Source organism: Rhinolophus sinicus, linkage group LG03, assembly GCF_036562045.2.
Source record: "Rhinolophus sinicus isolate RSC01 linkage group LG03, ASM3656204v1, whole genome shotgun sequence".
NCBI lineage: Eukaryota > Metazoa > Chordata > Mammalia > Chiroptera > Rhinolophidae > Rhinolophus > Rhinolophus sinicus.
Genome location: NC_133753.1, coordinates 42,212,109 through 42,227,792, shown reverse-complemented (window position 1 = coordinate 42,227,792; position 15,684 = coordinate 42,212,109). Strand labels below are relative to the sequence as shown.

At 40.8% G+C, this 15,684-nt stretch overlaps 1 long non-coding RNA gene across 1 annotated transcript in view; it reads right to left on the bottom strand.

Annotated features, from left to right (window-relative positions):
• The window catches only part of LOC109444439 (uncharacterized), a 31,765-nt gene that overhangs the window by 13,470 nt on the left and 2,611 nt on the right, over positions 1-15,684 (bottom strand). The window lies entirely within an intron of this gene.

Below are 15,684 nucleotides of genomic sequence, written 5' to 3'. Positions count from 1 at the left end.
CTCTACCACACATTTGCCTCCCCAGAGAGCTAATTATAAGCCTCTATTTTAGGGTCTACTTACAATGGAAGCTTGTGTCAAAAGCAGCGCATACCTATGTAGAAATTTCAAAGGATATAATTCCAGACAGTGATGAAACAATCCTCTTGAATATGTACGCCACCCAAGTGATGGTGCAGGGAAACTGAAATAGGTCTGGTCAGGTCAGTGCTGGCCAAGTGGATGCCTAATAAATGTTTATTGACAATAACCATCATTGATAATGATGAAGCGACCTAGTGCACATTTATTTGGGACATTTTCTATTTATATGAAGAGGCAGAGGAAGCTCTGCGTTCATTAAGATCAGAGTTTGGGCAACAGCAGCCTTGTAGGTAAGTGTGTACCTTGGCAGGCCCATGAGGTTCTTTCGAGTCCTTCTCTGTCTTGAGAAATAATGTTTCTGATGTAACAGTAGCGGAGCTTATTTGAGCACTGGGTCTTAAGCTTTGGATTTTTATTCACAGCATTTCTTGCTAATGTTAGAATCTCTAGTAGCCCTTTGGTCTCTGAGCCAGTTCTGAATGGGTGGGAGGCTGTTATCACTGCCTCTTCTCCATTTCATGGATATGAGATAGAAGGTGGGGGGAGTAGAAATAGGAACAGTATATGTGTTTGTTTATTTACCTATATCTTGGATTTTGAAAAGGAAACTCAGAGCTTCACCTTGTCTTTTATCATCGACCTAAGGTCTAGCTATCCATAGAAATGCCTCTCCCCTTAATGCAAAACAAACACAAACTCTGTGTTCAGAGCTTCCATGCACTTTTGTGTTTATAGATGGAAATATCTGTGGAACTAAAACTCTTCAAGCCTTATTGCAGATCCCTAGTTTCTATGGGATTCTATAAAACTTTCTATGGCTGAAAACACTCCCCTGTCTTCCTTCTATCTTGAAGCAGGGTTGAGCGTTTTATCAAATTGACAGGAGGGGAATGTTTTACCTGCTTGACTTGTTCTTACTATTTTATTCAGGTTTCACTCATTGTTTCTACACCCTGCTGGGTGTGGGAGATGTGACTCACCAGGAGAGAGGGTATCATTCTGTGTGCATATTCAGGGTGTTGCAGGATGATTAAGGAACTTCTCATTCAGGCTTGGTGCCATTTTGTTCCTTCCTTTGTTCTCTCTTGGAGATTTACTTGGCTACTTGCTCCCAAGAAGAACCAGTCAGTTGAGTATTCAAATATTAAATTAATTCCTCTTTCTGTACAAGTGGCCAAACAAGTTTTTTACTGGAAACATAGACTAGTGTCTGAGGAAAGATGGGGGTGGGGAGAAGAGGGACAGAGTTTAAAGGCAAAGGAACCTGCGGGAAATCGCTTTTCTGTCTAATTACCAGTTTTATGACCCTTTTTCATTGTCTGTGATCTTTGTGCATAAATAGACTAAGACAATATTTTAGTGAGAATAACCTCACATTAATTTGTGCCAAGAAGCTTCCTCTTTCCCGTAGCAGCACCATCTGGTTGGCCCATTAGAGCTCAGAGAGGGACCTGACCCCTGATCATCTGGCCCCTCTGAGTTACATTTTGCACATAACACTTCCTCCCTTCACCCTCTTTCAAACTAAGGGCTTATACAAAACTCTCCTGGCACAGACCTGGTATGACTGTGAGAAGAAGCTAGTTGAATGGAAACTGCTGCAGTCAGGTGAAGGGTGGAAGCTGCACACCAGGGCACCCTGCGTCCTCCTGTGGACGAAAAAGGGGTTCTATGGAAAGTAACCTCACGGGGTGATCTGATCATAAATTCTTAACTGGGCAGGTCATAGTGGGTAATCATATACCAGGCGTATAACGTCTCTAGTCAAAGATTTATCTTTGCCTTAAGCAAGCTTTGTCCATTGTTTCTGTGCATCTATCTAGGTTAACATACTTGTGAAATGCCTCCTTTTTAGAGTAACCACCCTCAAGAGAGCACATAATCTTGTTAATATCCTGCAATCCAATTTCCATCTTCTTCTCTCCCACCTTTGTGTAATCTTCCTCACAGTCCCTCCTTAATTCCAAATACATACAAGAAGCTGCAAACTGCCATTCTGAGAAGCATTGCTCTCAGTCTGTTGAGCTCTTGCTTCCAGGCATATCCTATATTTGGCTCAAATAAATTCTTATAAAGATTTTCTACAGGTTTGAATGTTCTTATGTTGACACTCCCACAGCTGACAACACTCTCCTCGTTCTCAGAGGCTCACTCAACTCTGTGTCCTTCTGTTTCCCTCCTGTAGGCACTTCTGGAGCGAGGTAGGTAGGCTACATTTCTTACCCAAAGGTTTTTAAATCTTTTAAAAAAGTTAATGTTACTAGTTTATCAAGAGTTATACCCAAGGCCATGCAAATTGGGTATTTTGGGTAAATAATCCCAAACCCAAATGTATATCAAAATCACAGCAGCAGGGGGAGAGAGACAAGTTGACTTAGAAATACACATTCCAGGACCAGATGTCTTTACTAGTGCATTCTACCAAAAATTTAAAGGAGAATTAACACCAATCTGTCTCCTTAAAGTCTTCTTAAAAATTGCAAGGCAGGGAGCACTTCCTAACTCATTCTATGAGGCCAGCATTACCCTGATACCAAAGAAAAAGACACCATAAGAAAAGAAAACTACGGACAGGGTTGATTATGAATAGATTTTTAAAAATCCTCAATACTACTAAATAAAATTCAGCAATATATTAAAAGGATTAGATACCATGACCAAATGGGATTTATCCCTGCAATGCAAGGATGGTTCAACACATGAAAATCAATGTAACACACCACATTAATAGAATGAAGGGGAAAAAAAACCACATGATCATCTCAATTGCTACAGAAAAAGCATCTGACAAAATTCAACATTCAATAAACTAGGGATAGAAGGAAAATTCCTCAGCATGACAAAGGCCATGTATGAAGAATCCATAGCTAACATCACACTTAGTGATGAAAGACTGAAAGCTTTTCTCCTAAGATCAGGAACAAAACAAAAAAGCCCACTTCTGTTCAACATAGTATTGGAAGTTCTAGCCAGCATGGTTAAGCAATAAAAAGAAATAAAAGGCATCCAAATTAGAAAGGAATGAGTAAAATTATCTCTGTTCACAAATGACATGATCTTACATGTAGAAAGTCCTAAGGATTACACCCACACATGCACATGCACACCCCAACTAGAGCTAATAAACAGATTCAGTAGTTGCAAGATACAAAATTAGTTACATTTCTATACACTAGCAATGAAAAATCTGAAATGGAAATAAATAAAATAATTCCATTCACCATGGTATCAAAAATAATAAATGCTTAAGAACAGATTTTAACCAAGGAGGCTAAAGATTTGTACACTGAAAACACTGCTGAAAGAAAACAAATAAACAGAAGGACATACTGTGTTCATATGTTGGAAGACTTCATATGGTTAAGATGACAATACTACCCAAATTGCTCTACATATTCAATGTAATCACTATCAAAATTCCAACAGCACTATTTTTGCAGAATAGAAAAGCCCATTCTAAAATTTATATGGAATCTCAAAGGACTCTGAATAGTCAAAAACAATATTGCTAAAGAAGAACAAAGTTGGCCTCACACTTCCTGATTTTAAAATTTTCTATAAAGCTGCAGTAATCAAAGCAGAATAATAGTGGCATAAGGACAGACATATAGACCAATGGATACAATAGAGAGTCTGGAAGAAAACCTTTGCATATATGGTCAAATGATTTTTGCTAACACTGGAAAACCTGGATATCCATATTCAAAAGAATGAAATTGGACCCTTACCTTATACCATATACAAAAATCAACACAATATGGAACAAAGACCTAAAATTAAGAGCTAAACTATAAAACTCTTAGCAGAAAACAAAATTTTCATGACATTGGATTTGGTATTGATTTCTTGGATATAACATTAAAAGCACAGGCAAGAAAAGAAAAAATAGACAAATTGGGCTTCAATAAAATAAAAAGCTTTAGTATATCATGGTCACTATCAAGAGAGTGAAAATACAACCCACAGAATGGAAAAAATATTTGCAAATCATATATCTGACTGGGATTAATATCCAGAATACATTAAAAACTCCTTGGGTTGGCCCGGTGGCTCAGGCGGTTAGAGCTCCATGTTCCTAACTCCAAAGGCTGCCAGTTCGATTCCCACATGGTCCAGTGGACTCTCAAGAACAAGGTTGCCAGTTCAATTCCTCGAGTCCCACAAGGGATGGTGGGCTGCGCCCCCTGCAACTAGCAACGGCAACTGGACCTGGAGCTGAGCTGCGCCCTCCACAACTAAGATTGAAAGGACAACAACTTGACTTGGAAGAAATCCTGGAAGTACACATTGTTCCCCAATAAAGTCCTGTTCCCCTTCCCCAATTAAAAAAAAGAAAAGAAAATGTACACCTCATTTTAAAAAAACAAAAAACTCCTATAACTCCAAAACGAGAAACCAAAACAAATTTTAAAATGGGCAAAAGACTTAAATAGATATTTCTCCAAGAATATACATATGGCCAATAAGCACATGAAGAGATGCTCAACGCTATTAGTCATTAGGGAAATACAAATCAAAACCATAATGAGATATTTCTTTGCACCCCTTAGATGGCTGTTACAAAAAAAAAATCACAACATAACAACAAAACAGAAAATAAGAAGTGTTGGCAAAGATGTGAAGAAACTGGAACTCTCGTACATTGCTGGTGGGAATGTAAAATGGTGTAATTGTGTGGTTCCTCAAAATATTGAACATAGAATTACCAGATGATCCAGCAATTTCTCCCAAATGAACTGAAAGCAGAGACTGTAATAGATACTTATACACCAGTGTTCCTAGTGGTATTCACAATAGTCAAGAGATAGAAACAACCCAACAGTCCACCAACTGGTAAAGGATAAACAATATGTGGTATATACAAATAATGAAATATTATTTAGCCATAAAAAAGAATAAATTCTAATACATGCTGTGACATAGATAAACCTTGAAACATGTTATGTGAAATAAGCCAAACACAAAAGGAAAAATATTTTATATGAGGTATATAAAAAGTAGAATAGAGGTTACCAGGAGCTTGGGGAGCAGGAAATGGGGAGTTATTATTTAACAGGTACAAAATTTCTGTTTGGATATGGATAGTGGTGATGGTGGCACAAAATTGTGTATGTACTTAATGCTATTGAATTGTACACTTAAAAATGGTTAAAATGGTAAATTTTCTGTTATGTATATTTTACCATAGTGAAAAAAAAAAATTTGTTTAAGTACACATCCCGGGGCCCTGGTTTTGAAGAGGCTGATTGGTTGATGCAGTAAAAATGGGTTGGGAACCTGGAACCTGTATTTTTATTTTATTTTTTAATTCCTTCCTGTCTTTCTCAGGCATAGCTAGGTTTGAAAACTTATGATTTAATCTCTGCCAGTTCTTTCAAAGAGGACTGGTGCCAGTCTGTGAGGAAATGTTCACAAATCTATGTGAAATACGCGTGTATTTTTCATAGATCTAAGTGTATTAAATTTAAAGTGCTGTTTTTAAATCTGAGATTGTTGTGACCACATTGTTTGGTGTTAAGGTGCCCACTAATTTAAATGATGATGACAATAGTTCAGGTTATTTTTTAAATGTTTGTACTTGGCAAAACAAAAATGAGCAATCCTAAATTTTTGAAAATGAAATGGTTCGTTAAATTCCGAAGTCTGGGAAACACTGTTCCAGACACCAATCATTTGAAACTATTGTAATAGAGACTGCTCCCGCTATTTATTTTATTTGCACAATAAGGAATGGAAAGGACCTATGCATTTTTCTGTTATTCATAGGATCCTTGAGCAAAAAAATGGCAGACTTGAAATTGACAGTATTGGGATGTGATGTCTCTTGCTGCCTGTTGCAAAGTTTCCTTAACAGGAGAGGCAGTTCAGGCCTGGAGGAGTGAGGTGGTGGTGGGGCCAGGAGGGTAGAGAATAGTCTAACTCTTGGAGAACAGACAGAAAGGAAGTTGTCTTGTCCTGGGGCCGTGACTTGAAGACCCTCCTCACCTTGAAGCCCCAGTTTGGGGGCTGACGTAGATCAGGGGTTGAAGAACAGCCATTTCTAGGAGATGCCTTTGCATTCCAGAAGAGGGCAGGGGGCAGAAGGGAGGGAGTTCGGAGTCTGAGGGAGCCCCGCCCCAGCTGCCCTTTAGGCGGATTAATTATTGAAAAGTGCTTCGGCAGCACAAAGGTCTGGGGACATTGCCGGTGCTGTTGCTCAGGACTGTGTGGGAGCTGGCATTTCTGAGACGCTGAGGCTCTTCTAGAAGGCTGTGGAACAAGAAACAGTTCCTATTGTGGTGCAGTCCTTGCGGGGTTTGATGCAGAGAGACAGTCTCAGGGAATTCAAGAAAGAAGTTAAGTTTATTTTGTGATAGGATTTGTAAGATATTTAGATAAACGGGCCACACCACATTTTAGTTTTGTTTTTTCTTGTTTTAATTTTTTTTGTGTGTGGTTTTTAAAGTTTACAATCTGGTCATTTATACATAACAAGATTGCACAACATGTTCTGTACTGTGACTTATCTTTTTACTTAACAACATTCCCTGGTGCTTTCTGTGTCAGTCCGTACAGGCTTTCCCAATTTTATTTAACAGCTACTTTCCTTCCAGATTGTATAGCTGTATTAGAGTTTCTTTACCTACTTTTCTAGTGAAGGACACATAAGTAGTTTGCCATTTTTCAGCCTTACAAACAACATTATAGCAAACATTCTTGTACACAAATTTGTATGCGTATGTGTAAGTATATCTGAAGGATGTACTCCTAGAAATAGAATTTCTGGACCAGAAGACCATGCACACTTTAATTTTTGGTAAATAATACCAAAGTTCTCTCCTAAAATTCTGTTTTAATTTATATAGCCACCATCATACTCATCAACACTGGACATTATAAAAAAAATTTTTTTTAATTACCAGCACCATGTGCAGAAAACACTGTGTCATTTTAAATTGCATCTCTCCGATTTACCACTTAGGTTGTACATCTTTTCCTTTGCCTACTAACCATTTGGATTTTTTTTTTTAATTATAAAAATACAGAACAGGTGCACAAAGGTGTACTACCTAATGAATTAATACAAGGTGAATTCTTGTAATCACCACCCAGGTCAAGAAATAGAATATTATCAGAATTAATCCTGCTCCCCCAAAGTGATCACTATCCTGACACCTAACTCCTATAGATTAGTCATGCCTGGTTTTGAGCTTCATGTAAATGAAATCATGCAACAGGCACTGTTGGGTCTGCCTTCCCTCATTCAACATTATGTTTACAAGTCATTCATGTTCTTCCCTGGAGCTGTAATACATTCATTTACATTGCTTATTATATTCCATTATGTGAATATACTGAAATTTATTTTTTGATGGATATTTAGGTTGTTTCTAACTTATAGCTATTAACAAATAATGTTGCTATGAGCATTCTTACTTCTTTTAGTACATATGTGTATACATTTCTGTTAGGTATATATCTAGGAATAAAATTTGGGGGCTATGAGCAATGCTCTATCAACCTGGCTAATTATATTTGTGAATTTCCTATGAATATTCCTTGCACATTAAATATTGGGTGGTTTGTATTTTATTATTAATTTGTATGTACTCTGTTTATTCTGGATGTTAATTTGTGTTATATCTTTGTAAATATTTTTTCCTAGTCTTTATTTATATTGCCTTTTATTTCCCCAAGTTTAAAGTTTTTTGTGCAGTCAACTCTGTAAATCTTTTTCTTTATAGTTTCTGGGTTTTATATGTTGCTGAGAAAGTGCTTCCCTATCTCAAGGTTATAAATATTTTCTTATGTTTCCTTTCTAACACTTACTTTATTTTGATTTTCACATTAGGTTTTTTGATCAGTCTGGAATTTATTTTGTGACAGTGGGAGACAGAGGCTAATTTATTATCTAACGCTTAGGGGATGAAAAATTTATACCATTTGCTGCCTAGATTTTTTAAATATTTATTTTTTCAAAAATCTCAAGACAGATGATGACATCAAAGAGCTAAGAAACAATCAAATATTATTTGTTTGTTTGTTTGTTTTACATTAGGATAGTCTCCCCTAGGTTGAGCCTGAGTTAGAATCTAAATGGGGCACATGTTCTAAATCGGTGGTTACACCCAAAATGCCGTGAATATAAGTGGCCAGTGACGATTTATGCATTTACTATGTATGCATACAACTTCAAAGTGCAGTTCTCACGGACTTGTGTGTCTAGTGAGGAGGAAAACTCCATTCTGGCATCCTGAAGGTAGTCTCGTTACACACTGGCTCAATGTCAGGAAAACCACAGCTGCTTCTTTCCTCCTAAGGCCCTCGCTCCTCCCGATCTGAGTAGATGCCCTGAAATGGATTATGTGCCGGGAGTTCATCCCCAGTACAGACAGAGTTCCAGTGCAAACTTTATTGCAAATCCCCAGTGTCAGCTTTTGGTTATAGACATGACTTCCACAGGCAAGGCTGCTCACTTGAGGGAAACTATTTTCTTGGCTGGCTAGGTGATGGGTGTTGGGTCACATATGGGAGAAGTGTGTTTGAATTCAGTCCATTTTCCCTTTTTGTCTGAAACGGAGCACTGGCTTGTCCTGCCTGCTATCGAGCAGTGAGCAGCGCTCAGTGTGGATTGTTTGCTGTGCGCATGCGCATAATCTCCAGTTGCTCATTCTGTGAGGCAGTGTTGTTCTGCTCACCCCTCTCCTTTCCTTTTTCCTTACACATTTTTGGGACGGTCGGTCATTTGAGATTTAGTTACCATGTTCTAGAACTGGAGCTTGAACTGGGGTGAGGAGAAGAAACGTTCCCCTTAGACTGACAGGGCTGATGAGCTGATGTACAACTATGAACTGTCTGAGCTGGTTTTTTTGGAAATTGCTTTGCTGGCCAAGTTCCAGAAATGTAATCAAAAGTGGCCTGAAATCACAAATTTTACTGCTTGCATTCTTAGTTTCACAATTTAGGGATTTGGCTGGTGCCTGTCCTGAAAGCATGGAATTTTCTACTGTTTGCAATACATGACGTTGAACGTGTGTGTGTATGTGTGTGCGTGTGTGTGCGCGTGTGTGCGCGTGTGTGTGCGTGTGCGCGTGAGCATGTGCAGTGTACGTGGGCTTGGGCTTGTCTGCACAGGCATGTTTTACAGCTGACCTGTTTATATCTACAGGGAGGCAGTGATTAAAGAACACATATATGGCAGATTTTCTTTGATTTCAAGAATCACACATCTGGATTTGTAGGTTAGTGTCTTTGGAGAAATGCGATGGAGCATCTTGCACATGAATGCAGCTGATCCACTAGGTACAGGACTTTGCCTCAGAACTATCTGAAAATAATTCACCATTTTTTAGAAGATCAGGTGTATTTGACCACACATTGGAGGAAGTGAAGACTTAAGCTTTGAGGAAGTCAAGTTTAGGCCATCAGAGGCAGTTATTTATATCAGGATGATGGGTATTGAAAGCTGAAAACTTTTACTCTACCACTGGCACGGAAATAGTTTAGAGAAGAAGAAGGGAGTGCATTTTGCCTTATTAAATATCTGCCACACCAAGAGCTTCTGGTGTGGTTCAGATTTCTGGCAATCTGTACCCAGGGTCCATTGTTGATGAAAGGGTACTTACATACTCTTCCTTCAGCCTACTTTGTGGATAAAATAGCTTACTTCTGATTGTTTGATAGATGTGCGACTTGATTCTTGCTTCCTTTTCCAAGATGCCCCATGATGTGAGCAGCCTGGTTTGGGGTGGGGAGGGGAAGGAACTTTCATTATGTCTAAGCTCAAAATGAGGACACTGGACTCTAACAAGGTTGACGATACACTAGGAACTCTTGTGTTAGCTATTATAATAACTGAAGTCTCACGTAACTAGCTTCCGTTTTTATATCTCCTGAGTTCTAAAGTCTGTCCGCTCTACCTCATCAGGCTCTTTTGGTTTTGGAAAGTGAGTGTGTATTGGGACAAACATGTCAGAATTATGAGGGAGAAACTTGGCAATGGAACAAACTATGAGATATGCTTGACAATAACTGAGAAACAATATATCGAAGATTTTCTGAGACAGTCTTCAATTTTTTGTTCAGAAATATGACACACAAGCCACAAAAAGGGAAGCACTCTTACAGTTCCATTAGGGTTATCAACACTCAGTCTTTACTAAGGAGCCATCAGAGAATATTTTTGCACAGAAAGGTGAGGTATCAATAGGAGAACTTAGTCTTGCTTCCACGAGGGGTAGTTGGAAATTGAAAAGAGAACTTGTGGTCATTTGCTTTAAATGAGATGACCAAGGAGTTAGATGTCCAAAAAGCAGAATACAGAATAATAGAGCAGTACAGAAATGCTAGGTGGCAGGAAACATGAGCACGTTTGCATAAACACTGAGATTTTTCTGGGCTTGCCTAATCCCAGTCCTTTGACGGTTGCCTGTTATGAAGCTAAACATGCCTTAATAGTGAGCAAATATTAGTTCACATAATTAAAACCTGTTGAGATGAAACAGGAAATATTCAAGGGAAATCTGCAGGTGCCTGCAAGCAAGGGTGACACTAGAAGAATCTTGGTATGTTGGCTCCCTCTCCTCCAGGGTGTGTCCCTGGAATGAAGCCACCAACAACAGGAGAGGAAACAGAGGGCTTGTGAAAAATACGAGCAGTGTGGAAAGGTTCCGAACTTATTAATAAGCTACGAACCCTGGGGAGAGCGTAAAAGACATCTGGAGTATTTGCATTTTTGTTTATTGAAGGGAGGAAGGCTTCTCACAACTCTCTCTCAAACTCTCTCTCTCTCTCTCTCTCCCTCCCTCCCTCCCTCCCTCCCTCCCTCCCTCCCTCCCTTCCTCCCTCCCTGTCGTCCTCCTCCCTCCCTCTCTCTTTAATTCATTCTGGACAAGAAATTTCCAAAACTACTGCCATCTTAAGGTTTGAATCTGTTTTCAGCTTCACTCCACGTTTCACTACACATAGTAAAGAAAGACGGTTCCAGTCTGACTTAAAAAAGGAAAGCCAGCCTGGTTTCTAAAATGCAATTTTGCACCACGGATGCGTTTACTTCCTGGAGGGAACCATGTGCTTGCTCCCTTTTTGCCATGCTGCATTCTTTTCATACCGAGGACTGGTCACATTAGGACAGAAGCCCTCATCCTGGGGCTTTTCGGGAATGGGAGGCGTGCCCTGCTCTAGCTCTGTCAGAAGTTTCTTCCAAACCAAAGTGGAGAAAAATGGGTATAACTCACCAGAATCCGTGGCAAGATATGACACATTCCGTGAGAAAAAAGTAAATAGAGCGCTGATGGAAAATTAATCTCATTAGAGAGATTTGTTTGTAGTACATTTGAAATGAGCCTCAAAAATGAGTAGGATTTTGACAGATGGAAAATTGTCCCTGGTATTATTATGGTATTAACATTCAATAATATCTAAATGAATCTGAATCTGTGCAGGATACTTGGCGCTTTTGTGAGGCCTGGCCTCAGCACACCGCTGTGCTGGCAGGGACACCCCAACTATCTTTTGCAGGACCATCTTTTTCTCACTCCCAATGTCAGTGGTTTAAATGGCGCTGACCCTGCCCTTGGCTCTGGGCTTAGGCATGTGACCCAGACTAGCCAATAAAAGAACCATATTCCCCTAGCACAGTGATTGGTTCAAGGGTGGGCATGTGACCTAAGTAGGGCCAGTCCTGAGCCTTTTTTCTGGAACCACTGGGAAAAAGACATCCTCATTCTGCTCGGTTTGCTGAGCCGGTGGGTTGTTATTTGGGAACTTCAAGGGCCCTATTTTGTTACCACAGAGGGAGAACCTACGAGATGGAATGATTTCCTGAGCACCTAGATTTAGTCACGCCTGAAACTATTGTTGGGCTTTTTAGTCACTCAAGCCAATAAGTTCACTTTTTAACAAGTCATTTTGGGCTTTTCCCTTGTAAACAAAAAAAGCCCTAGCCAATATAGAAATTTTAAATAGTTTGCTAAAATAAACAAATAATAGTAGTAATAATAATATAATAATAATAATAATAATAATAATACAAACCAAAACAAAAGAACACAAAATATTGTGGGGATAATTGGTTAGCAGATGCACAGAGCCGGTTGCGAGCAGAAAAGAGTTTTCCTGTTGCTAACATTTTCCAGGTCTGCTTCCTAGGCCCCAGTGACTTAGACACTGGAGACTTTATTCTTCAACCTCCTGGTCTGAGGCCTCTCACCAATCTTGCTGACTCTTGTGAGCTGGATGTTTTTCCATGAATCAGAAATAAACTATGCAGCACTGTAGCCACAATGCAATGAAAACAGCTCATTTGCCTTTTGTGTCTCTCCAAGCTTTGTTTTTTTCTGGGTCACACTTGTAAGTGAGGAGTCATAATGATAATCCAGTTTGGATTTATTAATAGTTGAGTAGACAATTGAGAAAAGAAGGGTTAATCACCAGAAGCAAATTCACTTCGGAAGAATTGCAAACAGAGTGGGACAAGTGCCTCGAGCCAACTAATTTTCCGTCCCTTCAGGGAAAACTCTTGGATGTTTGAATTAAATGTTACATCTGGAAATGTGGGAAGATAATTGCTTTTACTGAGTGCTTAAGCGTCCTTGGTACTAAGAACAATAGCAATTCTCTTAATTTCATCAACTGTACAAGGTAGGCTCTAAACCTAATCCTGTTTCACAGGTGAAGAATGAGGCAAATACTGCCAGTTGCTATGTGACTTCCATTTTTTCCTTGTTCCCTACAGAGACAACCCCAAGCAGTTATTGCTTCTAGTTCAAAGTTTGGGTTGTCTGAGCAATTACTCTGGCCTCTCCTGCAGCTATCGATGGCCATGTGATTTGGTTCTGGCCAGTGAGGCTTGAGTAGAAGTCCTCTGAGGGGTTTCTGGGCAAGTGTTGCTTTCCGGATATGGACATTGTCTCTTACTCCTGGCTCCTTCCTTTTCCCTGCTTGGAACGTGGATATGAAGGTGTTGGCAGAGTAGCCATATTCTAAGGGTGGTAGAGAAGGAAGACAGAAGGAAACTGGGACAGTCCTGACATTGTCAAGCCACTGATTCTGCCCTGGAAGGGCTACCTTGAAATTCGTTGTGTGAAAAAAAGAAACCGTTATGTATTTAATCCAGTGGGGTTGGGTTTCTGTTACAGACAATTGACTGACACAGGAGAAGTGAGCTGAAGGAGTTTAAGGGGCTTGCTCTCATTTCCAAAAAAAGTGATGCCTCAAAGCTGAATAAGACATATTACCCACCCTTAAAGAATTCAGGCCCAGTTTAGGAGGCAGATACACAAAGAAACAATTATAGTGTCATTAGTGCAATGAGAGTGATTTGCATAGGCTATCATGGGTGCCTGGGGGTGGGGGGAAAGGAAATGAGATAAAAGTGGAACCGAAATTAACCAGGCAAAGGAGAGGTGGGATAAAGGGATTATAGTTTGAATAAAGCTGTGGAAGGGAGACACAGCATAGCATATGCAGAGATCCACAAGCTGGTGTGAGTTGTTGGAGCCTAAAGTATAAGGCAGACAGTGGTGAGAAATGCAGCTGGAGAGGTGTTTCATTTAGCTATTGCTGCATGATAAGCTACCCTCATACCTCAGTGGATTAAAACTATATTGTAGCAGTTCTCAGAATTCTGCAGTGTGAGCTGAATTCAGCTGGATGGTTCTTCTGTTCATGGGGTATCTTGGGGTTGGACCATCCAAGAAAAATCTTAGTTCCCGAGTGTTTGGGATAAATGGGATGGCTGGGGCTGGTTGTGCCTCTCTCTCTCTCTCTCTCTCTCTCTCCTCCCTTTCCCTCCTTCCTTCCCTCACCTCTCCATGTGGATAGCTAGGGCCTCCTCCTAGCATGGTGATCTCAGGGGTGTTGGACACCTTACCTGGTGGATGGCTCCTAATTGAGAGGAAGAGGAAGCTGCCAGTGCATTTAAGGTCTGGGCTCAGAAACATCACAACATCACTTCCACTGCACTCTGTTGATCAAAGCCAGTCACAAGGGCAGCCCTGAGTCAGGGAGAGGAAGTAGCTTCTACTTCTTGATGGCAGGATCAGTGTGCACATCATCATGGAGAGATGAATTAACAGTGGTTATCTTTGCAGACTACCCATCACAGAGGTAAGAAGGGCGCAGATAAAGGACAACCTTGTCTGCTTGTCAGGTAGGTTGATGTGAACGCCAGACCTAGGGGATCTGCCCTGCTCCATATTTGGGATCTGAAAGGAGAATGCCTCTCAGACGGCCCTGACCCATCAGAGTAAAACAGCCAGAGTGGTGTGATTACGCAGAGGAAGTTCTGGAATTTGGTTTCTTCCCAGAACCCCCTTCAGTTACCTCGTGACATGGACTGGACTCAGAGGTCCCCAAGTGTCATGGGAAATGGTTAGGTTGAGAGCAGAGAGCCTACTCTGGGGTCTGCAGTGAAGGGCAAAATGAGCCCATAACAGAGGCTCGGTGGGCCTCTTAGGCCACGAGCTGGAGGGGAGACTGGCAGAGAAGCCCTGGAGTCAGAGTGGCAGGGGCAGCTGAGCAGGCTGAGTGTACCTGGGAGAAGGACCGAGGCCCTGACTAAGCCGAGAGTCCAGAGGAGGAGCCACCCTGCAGCAGAAATAAGTGAGGTTCTGGAGGACATGGCATGGCTTCCAGAACCTGGTCTTCCACCCTCCCAACCCTCACTCAGAGGTCACAAGAACAATACCCCTCCCACCCAATGAGTTATTCAGACTCGTCTTGGAGAGCAGCAAGGGGAGGAGATACAACCGGAGAGCCTGCGAATGTGCCTGAAGGGACAACTGTTTAAATCGTCTCTCTCCATAGCGTTTCCTGGACTTCACTAAAATTACCCAGCAAGAGAGGCTCATGAGGAAGAAAGATGAGTCATAACAAAATAAGGAGGTCATGTTAAGTAAAATTACAAAGAAGTAATAGGAATAATGACACATGCGGGATAGCAGTTACCTTTGTGAGAGAGGAGAGGAATGAGAGTCCCTACGGAGCTTCAGCTGGTTTTAGAGATAGGGTTTTATCTCTAAAGTTAGGAGATGGGTATGTGTGTTGTTCTTTCTGCCTTTTTGTGGGTTTAAAAATAGTTCATAATAGAACTTTAAAGAAAGCTACAGTTCTGAATAGAAAAGTGAGCCCCCAATGCCAAGTTTAGGTCTTGAACATATTGTGTGGGAGGGGGGACATAGAAAGAGGCTTGAAACAGGAGTCAGATTTGCTTGTTAGAAAAAATAGACCTTACTGTGTGTGAGGAGGACAAGAGTAGAGAAATGGAGACCAATGAGGAGACTGTCACTCCAATCCCGTGAGAGGTGATGGCGGTCTGACCTCCCAGGTGGTGGTCAAGTGGCTTAGGAGTGAAGTTTACCAACCTGACTTGGTAACTGACAAGATGTGGGGGTAGATGGGGCAGGGCTTAGGTTTGAGTAAGTAGGTGGATGGGAGCCCCCTCGTATTAACTGAGATAGGAGAATCCAAGTGAAGGGTATATGTAGACGGAAAGGCAAAGAGTTCAGGTAAGGTAGGCTGGGTTTGAGGTGACTGTGGGGTGTCCTGGTGGAGATGACTGGCTAGAGGGTGGATACATGAGCCTAGATCCCAAAGAAGAGATCTGGGAAACCTCAGCAT